Genomic DNA, 15,676 nt, shown 5'->3' on the forward strand with positions numbered 1-15,676 from the left:
GGAGGCTGCGCAGTAACGCTCAGCGCTCACCGGAAAAGTGCTTCTAATATCCTTCACTGGTCTCCGTCCAGAGCAACGGGATCTGTTGGTCCATTCTTATATACAGTCTATGGTTTACAGCCCACCAAGCTCTAATGCTAGTATGCATTAGCTGAACTTTACGGAGCCTATAATGTGTGTGCACTAAATGTAGCCTGTTTCGTATGTCGTTTTTAGTAATATATTTTAAATGTATAACAACACTTGAGCCACGGTGAAACGTTGTTTCGAGTATATGGTTGAAATGACAATAAAACACACTTGAGTTGAGTTGAATGCCTCACTGTCTGTCTATGTCTGTAAACTTAGGCGTGGCTTGGGAGTGGACTCGTAAAGCAGCGAAGCAAGTGCATTCTGGGATTTGGTGTCTTTCATCCACATGAGCCAAAAACACATTTTCTGGCTTTTCTCGGCCTAGAAGGCACCAATTTCTAAAAATAATTCACATTTCTACTACATAAGTGACCCAATTTAAAGATATATTCATCTTTCAATGTTGAAATTTAAGCAACAACACGACAAAATAACACCACACAAACCTTCCATAAGACCATACAGCATCTTATCTAATGCTTGACGTTTCTCTTATTAGATTTATCTCTATCTTCTCTGTTGATGATTGCCAGTGTGTTACTAGTTTTAAGTCTGTGCGCATACCCCACTCCCTATTAACTGTCACATAAATCGGATGAAATATACAGCAATGGACTTTATGCGTGTCATAAAACATGTAAAAACTGCTAACACGATTGTTTATAAATGTATTAATAATCAGTCAAAAGATTTGCTTAAATGTGCTTATGACTACATATAAGTGTGTTTCAAAACATATATTGGCAGTATATACATATTTATAGATAGGCCTACTTATGGGGGGTTTACTTGAAGTATCACTTAGCTACTTGAATTTGACGTCATTAACATGGATGGAATATTAAACGGCCTCCCAGGCATAGGCCCAAGGGGTCAGAGGTCAGGGGTCCTGACTCACAAAATGTTGCTGAAAAACCGCTAAATGATCTCAAAGAGATGCTAATGACCACAAAAATAAACAAAGCAACTACAAACGACACAAAATGACTGCAAAAACATGCAAAACGACCAAAACTAGATGCTAAATGACTGAAAATAGACACTAAATGATCAAAAACATACACATTCAAACTACAAATGACCTATAATGACTACAAACACACATAATAGATGCAAAACAACCACAAAATGCCCACAATTAGTTAAAAATGACTAAAAATAGATGTAAAACGACCACAAGAGACACACAATGACTACTAACAACCCAAAATGTAGAGAAAAGAGAAAACTACATAGAACATAACACGCCAAAAATAAATGCAAAACAACAACAAGGAGATGCAACATGACTACAGAGACCCAAAATACAACAAAAAGATGCAAAATGACTACAAATAGATGCAAAACAAATACAGAAATGCAAAACAATCACATCACAAAAAGACGCAATGTAAAAAGATTACTAGAAGAAGACTCTTTGGTTTTGGGTGTCTTGTTATATGTAGACAGGGTGGGGAGCCTCTTACATGTCAGTTCCCAGGGGCCAATTTTCTCTTAATCCATCTATGGTCATTACAATGTCAAAAATCAATCATTCTTTTTTTAATGAAGTTTTAAATGCATTATAGCTGGACTTTAAACTGCCTCCCATTATATTAACTTTTCAAGATCAGGATCCCAAGATTAGTCTTTATAGTTTGTTAGGGCACAAGGAGGAGGAAATACGCCCATCAGTCTTGCATGAGACCGTTCCCTTTATCCTGTTCCAGCTACATGATCAAGCATAGGGGGGGATCTCACCACAGAGGAAGTGATGCAATTTCACACATGTTGTAAACAAGAAAAGGAATTACACATCACACACACTCAGGTCAACACATTTTTCTGTGGCTTGCAGAATGAACTTGGCAGCCTGACTAGAGCAAATACTGAGACAATACTTAGCCTTGTTTATGATTCATGTATCTTTTGTGAATCACTTACATGGTTACGTACAAGTATGGTGGGAGCGGTTATGACACTACAGACTTTGCTGTGGTGGGAAAAAAGAAAAAAAGAAGAATGAAAAAGAATAAAAACACTTGTTGGTAGAGCTCGTCTTTAAAGTTGTTCTCGTGAGTAGGGCGGATGGACATCTTTAAAGTTAAGACAAACATGACACAAATGGTTCCCACTGAGGCATCAACATTAGACCAGAAACAGATGTTAAGCGTAAATCCCCTGCCATAGTGTGGCAGTGATCTCAAAATAAATGTTTACATGTTTTTAATGGAGCTGCTCTTAGTGTAAGCACCTTTGACAAAATTGATTATTAGTTTTACTTGACCAGCCAACTTTACTTCAGTAAAAAACAAAAAAAACAAGTGAATATAAGGCCATGAACATCAGCTGTAGTATAACACTGTACATTATGTGGGCCCTTATGGCACAGAACTTATACTGAGGCTTATGATGTAGACATATCGCTTACAATGACCGCATTAACATTTAAAAAATCAACAGTGTTGAGTTGGCTGGTTCTGATTTTGAATGCCAAAACTGCAAGTGTCAGTTTAAAGTTAGCCAATGTAACATCTGCTGAACAACAGCCACTTTAGATATAAGGACCACGGAACAGTGACAAAAAGGAGCTAGTATACTTCAACAGAACTGCTTGTCGGATGATCTAACAGCGTCTGAAACCCTCTCCCCCCACACTGGAAACCGACAATCAGATATTCACGCTCACTTCACACAGCCCCCGAGGTGCGTGGAGGTGAGAAAGGTTTTGAACTTATCTCCCAAGCTGTCTTTTTTCATTTTTCTTAATCCAACGATTTCTGTCACTCTTGCATGTACAAATGTGTGCAACATTATGAATGCTTTCCAAAGAGAGACCATATTGAAACGATTATGGCATCTCGTCCTTTTCCATGACAGCCGACTTTTTACCTTGCCTTTGAATGTGGCTGTTTGGATCAATTATAAACACATTTGCCTTTCGACATGGTTGGACGACATGCTGTACAATGTAGTTCTTTTCAAACTCACCCAAACTGACTCAGTAACATCTGTCTAAAGTTAGCTAACATATGCCACTGGTCATACCAGAGCAATTAAGGCCGTAGCAGCACAGCCTCTCAGAGTACTGAGTAGAGCGAGGGCGCCTTTTAATGCTTAAGAATTAAACCTTTAATTTGTAAGAAAATGAACATGCCATTGCTTCTTTTAAAAGTCACATAATCTAGCTTAAAGTCTTCAATCTTGTTGCCTACTATGACCAATCTGTCATTTTAATTGTCAGTCCTCCTTCCACATCTGCCAGGTCAAGGGAAAATTCTGAATGTATGCAACCAAGGATACCATTCACGGTTACCACATCACAGTGAAGCAAACCGGGTGAGTCAAAGCTGAGCTGCACGGAATCAAGCATTGATGATGCTGCTGCTGATGTCACGTTTAATCGAGACACTCCTTATGACTCACCTTCGCTCCAAAGTCTTGTTTATTGCTAATATAGCAACACACTCTGCTAAAAATATATCCTTACCCATTCGCCAGGTTGGCTTCTTGCAGACACCAGAGATAGAAATAAGGTCATGCTGGGTGTGGAGATTTCTACCCCTTTCAAGGCTAGCCATTCAGTATTTTAAGACTTTTTAATTTAGCTTGGACTTCACTCCACAACACTTATCACTCTGTTTGAGAAGGTTATTAGGTTGTGGAGAGTCATGAAAGAGCTGTGGGACAAATTCTCAGCAGTCACCCTGTTTGGGCACTATTACTATCTAGGAAGAGAAAATGTCAGAGGTGGATTGAGAAGCTGTAAAGCTGGTGGTTCAACAGTGTCAAATGATGCTAAAAGTGTTGGCAGATCTGTAATTCGACAGTAGAGCAGCATAATGCTCAAAGTGTCAACAGAAATAGGATTTGTCTGGCACAGCGACTTCTAATTTGTTTGTTATTCACATATTATGTTTATGTTAAAATTCATACTAGGACACTGAGAGGTGTTTCTCGTATTTGGACTACCCTCATTGTTAGAAATGGGGTGGACAAAATAACAAAAACATTTTTTATATATTATTATTTATATATATTTCTGTTAGCATAACACAGCAGCTACAATTCAACAGCACCACAAACTCCAAAATGACCATACAGTTGAATCAATACCTCTCTAAAACAGAAGGGCACTCGGAGAGCACAGACCTCCGCCATGGCATGCCCTATCTCACAATGCAATGCAGTGTCCGGAACTCATTTTTCTGATTATTACGACACCACATTAATGCAACACAAACGCCCTAGCTTGTAATTTGACACATTATTTGTGTACCGCCCAGTGATTCGTATCCACTCTCAAATGTAATGGGTTTTTCCTTGGCCCATGCTACACCCTTCCACCAAGTTTAATGAAAATCAGGCAGACAAAAAACCAACAGACAAACCAAACCAAACACATAACATCCTTGGCAGAATAAATTATGAACATAATAACCCCCATAAAGGGAGGATTGATTGCAGGTCTGTTATAGGTCTGAAATGGTCGCTTTTGTCCCCTTCACATTTTTTCAAACCAAATTTGTTAAAAATGTTCTGAAAATAAAACCCAGAAAAAAACAGATACATGGAATATGTTTTGAATGAGCAGAACTCTTGCTGAAACACATCTGAGTTATTAAAATCCAGGCGTTTATGAATGAATTCAAATGCATTCATGTATCATTGATGTGAACAGGTGCCACATGTACATTGATAGAGGTAACTTCCACAAACAAAAGACATACAAGAAAAGTAAAAAAGTAAATCATGCCTACATGTAAATTGAAAATGTCTTGGGGAAGAGTGTGAATTAATGAATGTTTTTTTTCTATCAAACTGCACTTAACCTTAACAGTGTAGGTTAAAGGCAGAACTTAAATCGAACATTAATCATATCAAACACAAAAACATATTGTTACATTTTTATTCAAATAAAAATAAAAACATAATCAGTGTCATTTTCATTTAATTACACTCACTAACTTAATAAATGAAACACTGTACAACTTGGAGTGAAACCAGTTTTGCTTTATTAATGGAAATACAGTATGGAGCTATTGACATGTTAATTTAACAAAAAAATGTTTTATTTAAATATAAATAAATAAAAACTTGTATACCTTGAGAGCTCTGCAATGGGTGGATACACAGCCTCTGAACTACTGAAGCATTTAACTAGATATTCTCTCTGTTTATCATCTGTCCCTGGAGGAAATGAACAAGATAACTGCAGCTGGAACTTACACACAGCACGGCTGAGTGATGGCAACACGATTAAAGAAGAAACAGAATTCTGAAAAAAGAGCAAACAGACTAACAAAAAGGAACTCTATGGAACAGTTGTTGTACCTGATCAGGGTTCTCCAATAAAACTTTCACTGCTTGAATGATTCTAAAAAAAAAAAGGTTTGATAGCCTTGGGATGATAGCATGGATGGCAGCTCAATACTACCATCTTCTGGTACTTTAAGGAAATTCATCATGCATCTGCTGAAGTAAAAGCTTTGTTGATAGTCCCTTCACATTGTAACCGATTTCAAATGGTGCTAGACATGATGGAAACTCTGAACACCAGATGAAAACGGTCAGCCTTGGTGAAAGGGGTGGCCAGCTGGTCAGAAGATTGGACTTCCAACACCTTCTTTTCTTCTGGTCACTGGAGCGTAAGCTGTACAGAGGACTGGTCCAGAGAACCCAACTGATTGATATGACTGAACGCATTTTACATCTGGAATAGTTTGTTAAACATTTTAATGCAAACAACGCCACCAAACTGCAATCCTTAACTGTCTTCCAACTTAGTGAATTAAGTTGTTGCTGTCGTCATTCCTGAAGCCCGTTCCCGCTCAAGAACACCGATTTCAAATGGTGCTAGACAGGATTTTATACTCTAAGACACCATCTGAAACCAGTTCCCTGGGGAGGATGCGTTTAAGAAAAGTCACTTTCAGAAGCCATGTCCATTTCTGCAATTAGAAAAAAAAACATAACCATCATCACTTTTGAACGTATTTGTTTTAATGGTTAAGACACAATCAGGCATGGGACTATGCCACACTCAGTTTCAGTATCAGATCGTGAAAATGGAATTAATCAACTTCTGATTCTAACACCATCAATAAAAGTGGCTCATCCTATTACTGGGTACACAGTGGTACGTGCATGTGTAATCATTTAATTTTCCATTGGACAGATTTCCAGTGTCTTGCCAAACTGCTTAATGCAGTACTCACTGCCTTGTAATGATGAAGCCTGTTACCAGTTAACAAAGGCAAAAAAACAACACTACACAGGCAGTTATTTGAATTTAGTTAGTTGTTTGTTTTCGTTCTGGCTGCATTTACATTTCCAACTCTTTAGGGCATATATTTGTTCTTCTCGTGGATATTTGATAGGGAGAACTGATTTCTTAGACACACACTAAAATCCATTTTTGCCTATGTAAACCTCTGCAGTTTGTTTGAAACGCTGCTCTCAAGTGAAGTCTGGTGTTGAAATTGAATAAAAGAATGTTTAACAACCGTCATCTCAACTTTTGGGTATTTAATGGGGAACAGAATACCTGCCTGTTTGGTCACACACACTGTGAAGTGAAATATTTGCACAAACTACATTTTACTGACTACAAACATAGCATATTTGGGTCTATACAGTGATACATTTGAGATATTTCCTAAGGCCTGGAAGTATATCTCTTTCCAAATAGATTGAAAGCCATAAGAGGACTCAGAAACTCAGGCAGATGCAGACTCTTTGCTGGAGCCCAATGAGGAGAACCACTGAGTCACAGCCAACTCCTCTAAGAGTGACACAGCAGCTTTATTCTTTACATCAGAGGTGCATCAGATAACCAAGATCGCAGTGTAAGAAAGGGCATGGCAGCAGACTGGCACCAGAGATGAACCCCAACAAAAACTGTCTATGATTCATACTGTGGAAAAATAGATCTCCGCAGCTCCCTGTAGACTTCTTTGTAATGCACAATAGGATACTGTGTCCTCTCCTGGGTCTGCCTCAGGCATCCAGTCCCGCTCCTGGTCCAAGCCGGGTAGACTCAAGATAGAAAAACATGGTCCTGAAATTGGTAAGGACTCATTAGTATGAACCCCTGTTGTCCATTGCTACGAGGCATGCAGTACAGTATGTCTACAGAGCTCATTTGAGACTTTCTCTGTCACCGTTACCGTTCCCATTTGCTTTTGAAATGACAGCACAATATCAAAAGAATTAACGTGGAGAACTCACTGGATTCTATTTGCAGGTCTGGCATTAAAAGACTGGCATTATCTGCCGTGTCAGTGTCTCAGACGCTGTTGTCCTGTTAATGGGAAAAGGTGACGTAGCATTTAATCCGGAACCTTTATGTGTCTCCCTAATCCTCTTCACTGCTATTTTAGTGTTTGGGCTTCTAAAACAAGAGCAGTTGTACTGATTGCTTATATTTACGCCACTGACATATAAGGGCCATCGTTGTTTTAACGACATGTACTTAGACCCTAACAACAGATTAAAATATCCTCGATTTCGACAAGCGCTCCCAACATTTACAAGAATACAGTGTCAGCTTCGAGAATAACTCAGGCAGACTGCAGTATGATGGCCACAACGTTGCTTTCATCCGTCTTCTCCTTGATTTGCTATTGCGACTCCTCCCATGTAACAGTGCTATTTGTGAACTCTGCATTTACCTCTCTCTTGCTCTCTTGTTCTCTTTACTACAAGCTCTTTTTTGCCGTCTATTGTGTGTGCAGAGGCTGCTTTCTGCATCGAAGCCTTTTTTTCTGCCAAGTCACCTGACCATCTACTGCTTGTTAAAGGCGCATCGGCCCCTTTTTAAAAACCAAAGCAACTATTGGTTTACTTTAGAGCCACTATGTCAAACTGTGGTCACTGTCAATCTTTAGCAACAAATCGCAGGAAAGAAGATACAAAAAAAGTTAACTCAAAGTCAACAACAACTTCCATCAGAAATAAACTGAACAAATGTTTCTGATTTAGGAGCAGAATAAAACAAAACAAAAAACAAATCCATTTGGTTTACAAAAATGAGATGAATGCTGTGCATCAGACAGCAGAGACAGGGAGAGCCACTGGGTTAGGTCATACTAGAGTAAGTGACGTAAAATGAACACTGAATGTCTGTATGCTTGTTACAGTGTGTGTGTGTGTGTGTGTGTGTGTGTGTGTGTGTGTGTGTGTGTGTGGGCGGGTGGGGGGGTTGTGTGCATGTGTAAACAGGGAAGGTGGTTAATCCTCTTACAGATTAGAAGTCCAAATTTATCAGGAGTGAGAGAGGCAAACTGAATGAGGTAATATGTCTTTTTAACCCACTCTCAATATTTGCCCAATCAGGGAAAACTTCCGAATAACTTGCAACAGTTGAACTAATGTGTTTTTGAAGTTGTTATTAATGTCTTCACATGATACTTGACTGGACCAATCAAAGCCAACGGTGGCACAAACTTCATTTCCTGCTGATTTTGCCTGCACAGACAATGTCCTAAAAGTACAAATTGTGTTTGGATCGTGTAATAGCTTGCATATCTCCCACTACGTTGCATCATCTTCTCTTCAGAGCGACCAATTGCGAAACGTTCGGAGATGTGAGAGCCTTAACACGTTCAGATGAGCCTGACACTTTGTTTGTTCTATTGTATCTGCTACACGATGGGTGGAAATAAATAGCAAGACCACAGATGGAAGAGCTGATTTACACTTTGTCACCCTCTTCTGGCCCCCACTCTGCCTGTTGGGAAATATCAGATGTCTGGTTGAAAACACGAGTGGCTTCATGAGGTAAATAACGTGAGATAAAAGCGCGTACAGATGTACAATGCACCTGCAGGTTTCCAACGATAAGCGTTCTTACTATTTTACCCTCCTACTGTATGTACTGCATTTCTGAAAGGAATATTTCCAAAACTTAATATGTATAAAGGCATAATGGCAGTAAGGAGAGGTACCTTCTGAGTTTCAGCACAGTAGCTTACAATAGTCCCCCCCCCCCTCCCTTTTACAGCATGTTAGGTGTCTAGCTGCTAATGATACCTGCAAATAAATGCTGCTTCACACTTGTCTATTAATACATCATCATCTAGTGAGGGGGGGCGGTGCTCCGAGTTTAATTTTAGCACTGTCATGTCTTGGCTCTGTGCCACCTCTGATTCTATAATCTGTGTGTAGGAGGGATCTGTTTTAAAAGACAGTGTGTCGCTCCCCATTTTCTCACTAAAGTTCTATGTGGGCTACAGGTGATGCTGGCCCCCTGCTGTAAACACATCCGTCAGTAGATTCACACTGCCTCTCCTCGGAAGTCTTTTAAAAGTGCTTGCTTGCTGCATCTAAGTTTGGCCCGACAGCATCTGCTGAATTTCATTTGCTTTAGCTGAAAAAGCAGGGGATTGTTTAATTGCGAAATTTCTCCAAGAACTCTGAAAACGAGTCTGAGCGCATTGCATTTAGCCCACTTGTACTGTTTGTTTGACTTGAGAAGCAGCACCCCTCCCTGTAAGAATGGCAAAATAACTATTGAGGTCACGTTTCTTGTCTGTGAAAGTGGGTCACTGGTTCTACTGGTCAGTCTCAGAAGGCATGGTAAACTTCACCACTGCACAGGACACGATCGCCAGTAAAAACATATTCTGATGAACATCTGATATAGAGAAGGTTTGTGCTTTTCATATTTTAAGACTAATGCAAATAAGCATAAGTGAAAAATTGTTGCTGTTGTGAGGCCCCACTTGTACTCTTTCAGTTATCAGCTTGTACTTCCTCCCATGACCTTTACCTGTTTGTTTCGAAACTACCATAGTGACATTCCCTCGGGAGTCAAGTTTCTATTCAGTACACATAATTAAAGTTCTAAAGCTCCCCTTCCCTCCCCTTCTCTTCTCTTCTCTTTCTGTCTCTCCTTCTCTTTCCATTTCCTTGCCAGTGGTTTAGCAACTCATGGGGTCTACTGCTGATTCACCCACTGACCGAACAAATCCACTTGGCAGGAAGGAGTTTGCTCCTCCTGTGTGTCTCATTCTCACCTCAGAAGCTCTGAGAGGCGGGGAAGCACTTTATCTCCTGTCCCTCTGGCAGGTAAGCAGCAGGAGGCTTTCCTTCACTAGGGTTATTAGGAAGGTTGACAGGAGCCAGCAACCTTGGTGTCAACAGCAACATCCCATCAGGCGTGTCAGTGTCCCATTGTGCTTAGGCAGGTGTGCATTACAAAGTCTAGAAAAGGGAGACAAATCCACGAAATGGTTTTCTCACAGCAACAATAGCTTTAAGGACTCTAACTTTGTTTTAGAAAGCTCAAGGCTTTGTGTGATTTATTTAGTTACATGCATAATCATATGGTATTTGTCCATGTAATCAGGGGTAAAATAGGCCCCAGAAAAAAAAAGAAGAAAAAAAAGTAAAACAGTTAGTATTCAGATTCGAGATGAAGAATACCTGTATGTCAACATCCCTTTACAGCAGATGATACATCCCACAGACTGTGTTACTCAATAGCACCCCCTATATTTGGGAAATAGAGTTTGTTTTCATCATACGAAGTGCGCACTAAAAAGCCAGATTACTAATAAGGACCTCCTGGAATCTCTGTGACGCAGCAAATGTTGTTTGGCATCTCAAAGATAAAATAAGCTGCGTCACCACTGTGTTGCTCACTTAAAGCATAAGTTTTTATTTCCTTCGAAATTACGCAAACAATAGAACAACCCTCCGTGCGTCAACGTGTGACCATGTTTTGAAAGTATCTTTATCCTGCTTTCCTTAAAAAGTCACTCAGACCCGGTCAGTTATTTCTGATAACACTAGAAAAAAAAAGACCGTGGTGTTAAATAATCGTGCCAATATGAACTGCGTAACATCGTCTTCCACAACAGGATACGCACTATCCATCTCTTGCGCAGCATCCTATTCCGAGCTCTTCCATCACACGCCATCCCCGCCGATTCCACGCTGTGTTTACATCTTCATATTATCACTAAAAACAGGCACAACTCAAGTTTTAGAGCGAGCACAACAACGCTGCCGTCGCAGCATGTTCCACCATCGCAGCGGAAATTCCCACTGGATTGTATGTGGCGTGTCGGTCCTTCTCGCTGACGCAGTTTAATTTACCTGTTGTCATGTCGATGATGAAACACTCGTGATTTAAAGTGTGTATAACCTCTTCCATCAACAAGCCCTCACGTCATGTTTTCCTGCAAACAGCCTAGAGGACTTTTCTTTTCTTTCTTTTTTTTATTATTCTTTACACTTCTACAGCAGCGCTGCTACAACTGGGCTTGTATTATGTCTGTTCACACAGTAGCTACTCGAGTGGTTATGAATTAAATAGTGCTATTCTCTACGCAATATACGCACTATTATGTCGCTCTTGCCCTATAATGACATAAATAACTTACGTGTTTATCCCAACTGCATGTTTCCCTCCCGTGCCAAAGGAGTCTCATCCGTTTCGCGACCGGCGCCACTCAGACCCGGTCCTCGGTGTACGGTCGGTCCACCAAGTTCCCGTTTCAGCCTTATTGTTTGAATCTATTACGTTTATCACTGTGTATCCCCCTAACGATTTTCCATAGCGCAACACAGAAACACCGCCCCTGACACGCCTCTGGTCGCTGGTTGGCTGGAGTCTTTCCTCATCGCCAAAATCACATGTGGATGACGCATGTTTACAAACATCGGTGAAATCACATGGGCGCCGTTTTACCGTAAACTACGTTGTTTTGACGCAGCTACCAGATGTCGTGCCGAGAGCCTTTTTTATTTTCAATAACAGAATGAAAATATAAGATGGCCTATAGCCTAATAAATATTTCTATTTAAGGACACAGGAAGTGCAACCACAGCCTGTCGACGGCCATATAGGATAGGCCTACATAAGGGATATTATAGGGATTTAGAAATAGGAACCGCAGCTTCACATGATTCTACAGTTGGATCCAACCTGGGGGATTAATAAGGACTAATAAGAAATAAGAAAATCCGAAGATGAATTAATTTTGTTTATTTTTCTATAATATTGGTTTTGCTTTTTCTTGTGAAATATGCCTACTGGATAGCAGGCTACATAGCCTAGCTCTACAGGCCTTTACAAATCCTTCAAATAAGACAAATCCACGGAAAAGTCAACCCATGTGGGGCCACAAGCAATTGCTTTATTTAAAATGGGTCAAAGGCCAAAAAGTTTTTGGAACCACTGTTATGTTACACTTACAAGTCTACTGTTGTCATACTTCTGACCTCCTGCTGTAGCTTCTGGTGATTTTTATGTGTCATAATATCCACACAATATCCTAAAATATGAATTGCCATGGCCCTTTCTGTCTAGTATCTTCATTACGTCTACAGGAATACTTTTCTTTGTAAAAAAAAAAAAAAAAAAAAAAAAAAAATGTTTTGTTATCCAGAGATCCAGCTGCAATTTGTAGAGTGACAAGACAAAAACATATCTCCTAAATTGTAATGTCGTTTTTGTTGCAACAGATGGCAGTGTAACACTCGTTTTCAATGCCCTTTTGCATCACCATATTCTTAAGTGGGTAGTGTGGCTGAATTGACATTATAGCTATAGACTTTAGTAGGCTATCAGCCTACTCAATGTGGAATTGACTTAAAATTATGTCACATTTGACTATGACTATGGCCAAGACAAGGACCAGCTGATTTGAGGGGACAGGAGGCTTGAGGAGTTAGGTCTTTTAATACATTTTCTGACTCAAGAAACAATTCAAAGGCTACATCAAAGACAAGGCACACATAAGGTATTGGTATTAGGTAGCCTATTACATGTGCTATTTTTGTTTCTCTATTTACTTTTGACTCCATATCCAATTCTCCTTTTTGGTATAGGCACAAAAAAGCCAAGAAAAAGCCATAAATAATGCTGCCTCCCTGCTTCACAGTGTAATTTACGGTAAGTGACGTGACTCTGTGCCCCACTTTACCGTCCTCTACGGTAATTGGCACGTTACGTCAATCATGTTTTGGCGGGATGTTATCATATCACCCGAGACCCCTATATCTAAATCAAAGACCTCAGCTGTTACATGGCATTTGTGTTCGCCCTTTGACACACAAACTGTCACAGCCTTTCAAGTAAGTACACGTGTGTTTAACCAGTGGTGCCTGGGGAAGTGTGGGCCTGACAAGTTTTAAAACACGGCTCTGAAAAGTAACGTTAGCTTTTGTCTTTGGTTTGGTTGACATGAAATGCAATAAGCACATAGCCTACTTAGTTTTTGAAAAGAGAACAAGCTGAAGTCTCTTTAAGTAACGTTAGTAGCCGAGCAACAGTATTTTTGCGCACTGCGAAGTAAACATGAAGCATACTGGTACTCGAGTTCAATGTTAAGGTAACTTAGTATTAAACAAAGCCTCTCTATAATCAGGAAAGTCTTTCCTGAACAACCTTAGCTGCAATAACGAAGGACTCCCAGTAGGTGGAGACACAGTATTTGCTATTGGTTGTGCTTTGCTGGAAACACATAGCACATGGATCCACATTCTCCACAGGTTGTTTTTCCCATGCAGTCGAAGTGTTAGCGATTTAATATATAGGCCTATATCTCTCTTGCATCAGTGCACAATATATGTGCTGCAGTAGGAAGTATTTGTACTTGATATACTTTGCATAGGCCTATCATTTGTGAACATTTCCATTAATTGCTACTTTATACTAAAACAAACTCTAAAAAGTTGTACTCAGGAAATTATGTACTTTTTACCTCACTACATTATTTGACGTCTATAGTTGGTAGGTTTGCAGATTCAGGTTTATATATTATCAACGTATAACATGTGTATTAGGTTATTAGGTCAGGTTGTTTTAGGTTAAACTGTCAACCCAGTATATCAAGTGGTTAGCTCCATTCTGACTGAAATGCTTATAAATCTGTAATATTAACCCAATTATATAGGCTAGCCTATACTGTATGATGATTAATCAATCTGAAGGGATAATGAGTACTTTTACTTTTAACACCTGAGTGCATTTTGCTGCAAATACTTTTACTTTTAGACTGGAGGACTTATTTGTACATGGTGGTCTTGACACTTACTTAAGTAAAGGATTTCACCACTGCTTATAATTTATATTAGGCTGTTTGTCTTATTTTGGAAGGCTTGGGATTATATGGAAGATGGACCTGATCATTTCCATATCTGACAAGTTTGGAGTTGTATCTCAGGTGATATTAATCAGGATTTATGCTATGGTTGTAGGCTCATCCTGTCCACATGATGAAGTTCTCTTAAACAAGATTAGTATGCCAAATGAATGGAGAAATAATTGTACAAGAAGTAGTAGTAGTAGTAGTGTGCATGTAATCAAATTTTAATTACTATTTCGGCTCCTAACGATCACAAAAACAGAGAAATCAACAATAATGATTATTTTTGAACATAACATTTTGCTAGTAAACTGTTATTTGTCTTGTGTTCTGAAGGGCCATTCAGAAAGTTCAACGGGAAAAGGATTAAGGGAAATTTCACAGTTCAAGGTGATTTCACTGTTAATGTTTAACTATTTCACTGTTTTCTAAGTTCAATAATTGCAACATCTTTTCAAAAGTCAGTGAGTAATTGTGTTAAATAATCGTGATTCCAATATTGACCAAAATAATTGATTATGATTATTTTCGTAATCGATCAGCCCTAACAAGAAGTATAGTAAAACATAAACCGTAGCCCTTATTGTGTGACAAATGAGAGATTTGATGTTGTTGTAAAAGCACTGACATGTTGGAATATGTGTTGTTGTAGATCTTCAGCGATGGAGGGATACAGCCTTTTTCAGAGTCGTTGCCGAGCTGCTATCAGCAAACACCACGCTGACCTTTGCACCCACTCAGCTTTACAGCAGCTGTACAGACAGTGGAAGCCTCTAGCCCGGTGGGCTCGGTAAGTGAACCGTTACAGCAGGCATGTATAGGCCGTCAAGAGTGCAACAACAAGGGTTGAAAAAGGTCACATCAGCAAGAATGACAGCAGTGGTTAATTTGCTGTTGCTACATCAGCCACACACACACACACACACACACACACACACACACACACACATACAGAGCCAGGCTTTTCATACACGTATACTCCCTCTCCAGAGTATCTGCACCCAGAAGGAAAGGAGACCTTGTGACGATGTGTTGTGTGACTGAATTTTCATGGGGGATCAGTGCAATTCCAATAATGTCTCAGACAATATAAGTAAAATTTGGCACAAGCTCTAAAAGAATGTTGTACTAATAATACTAACTACTTGTAATGTTGTTGAGCTCTTTAGATTGTGTGTGTTTGTCAGGAGTGTCTCCTCCCTCTGTACATATGCAACTCTGGGCAATGCATTAGTCCACTGACTTCACTGAGGCACGTCGCTAATGGTATGTTTTGAACACCAGATTTGATTTTTCATGATGAACATTCAAACTACAGGCTTTAGTTCTCCGGAGCTATTTTCTGCTCTGCCTTTTAGTCAAAATATTGGTTTGTGTTTTTATAGAAACTACAACTGAAATCCATGCATAATCTAACCTTGTAATCTAGGGGTGTGCAAAAAAATCGATTCACATCGCGATTCAAG

General features: G+C 39.6%; 2 long non-coding RNA genes across 3 annotated transcripts in view; one reads left to right on the plus strand and one right to left on the minus strand.

Moving 5' to 3' along the window:
• Positions 1-5,106: 5,106 nt before the first annotated feature.
• On the minus strand, positions 5,107-11,692 carry LOC116051512. 2 transcript variants are annotated; one of them, XR_004897568.1, is made up of 3 exons: positions 11,502-11,692; positions 10,131-10,317; positions 5,107-6,062 (listed from the first exon to the last, which is right to left on the minus strand). It is a non-coding gene; the product is annotated as an uncharacterized LOC116051512 (long non-coding RNA). The 2 variants fall into 2 exon arrangements; XR_004897569.1 differs by having other exon boundaries at positions 11,215-11,684.
• A 1,325-nt stretch (positions 11,693-13,017) lies between these two features.
• LOC118495243 overlaps positions 13,018-15,676 on the plus strand; it is a 39,007-nt gene continuing 36,348 nt past the window's right edge. Inside the window, exons 1-2 of the long non-coding RNA XR_004897570.1 lie at positions 13,018-13,197; positions 14,863-15,000. This is a non-coding gene — a long non-coding RNA (uncharacterized LOC118495243). The remainder of the gene's footprint in view (positions 13,198-14,862; positions 15,001-15,676) is intronic.

Source organism: Sander lucioperca, chromosome 6 (assembly GCF_008315115.2).
Source record: "Sander lucioperca isolate FBNREF2018 chromosome 6, SLUC_FBN_1.2, whole genome shotgun sequence".
In the NCBI taxonomy this organism is placed as follows: Eukaryota; Metazoa; Chordata; class Actinopteri; order Perciformes; family Percidae; genus Sander; species Sander lucioperca.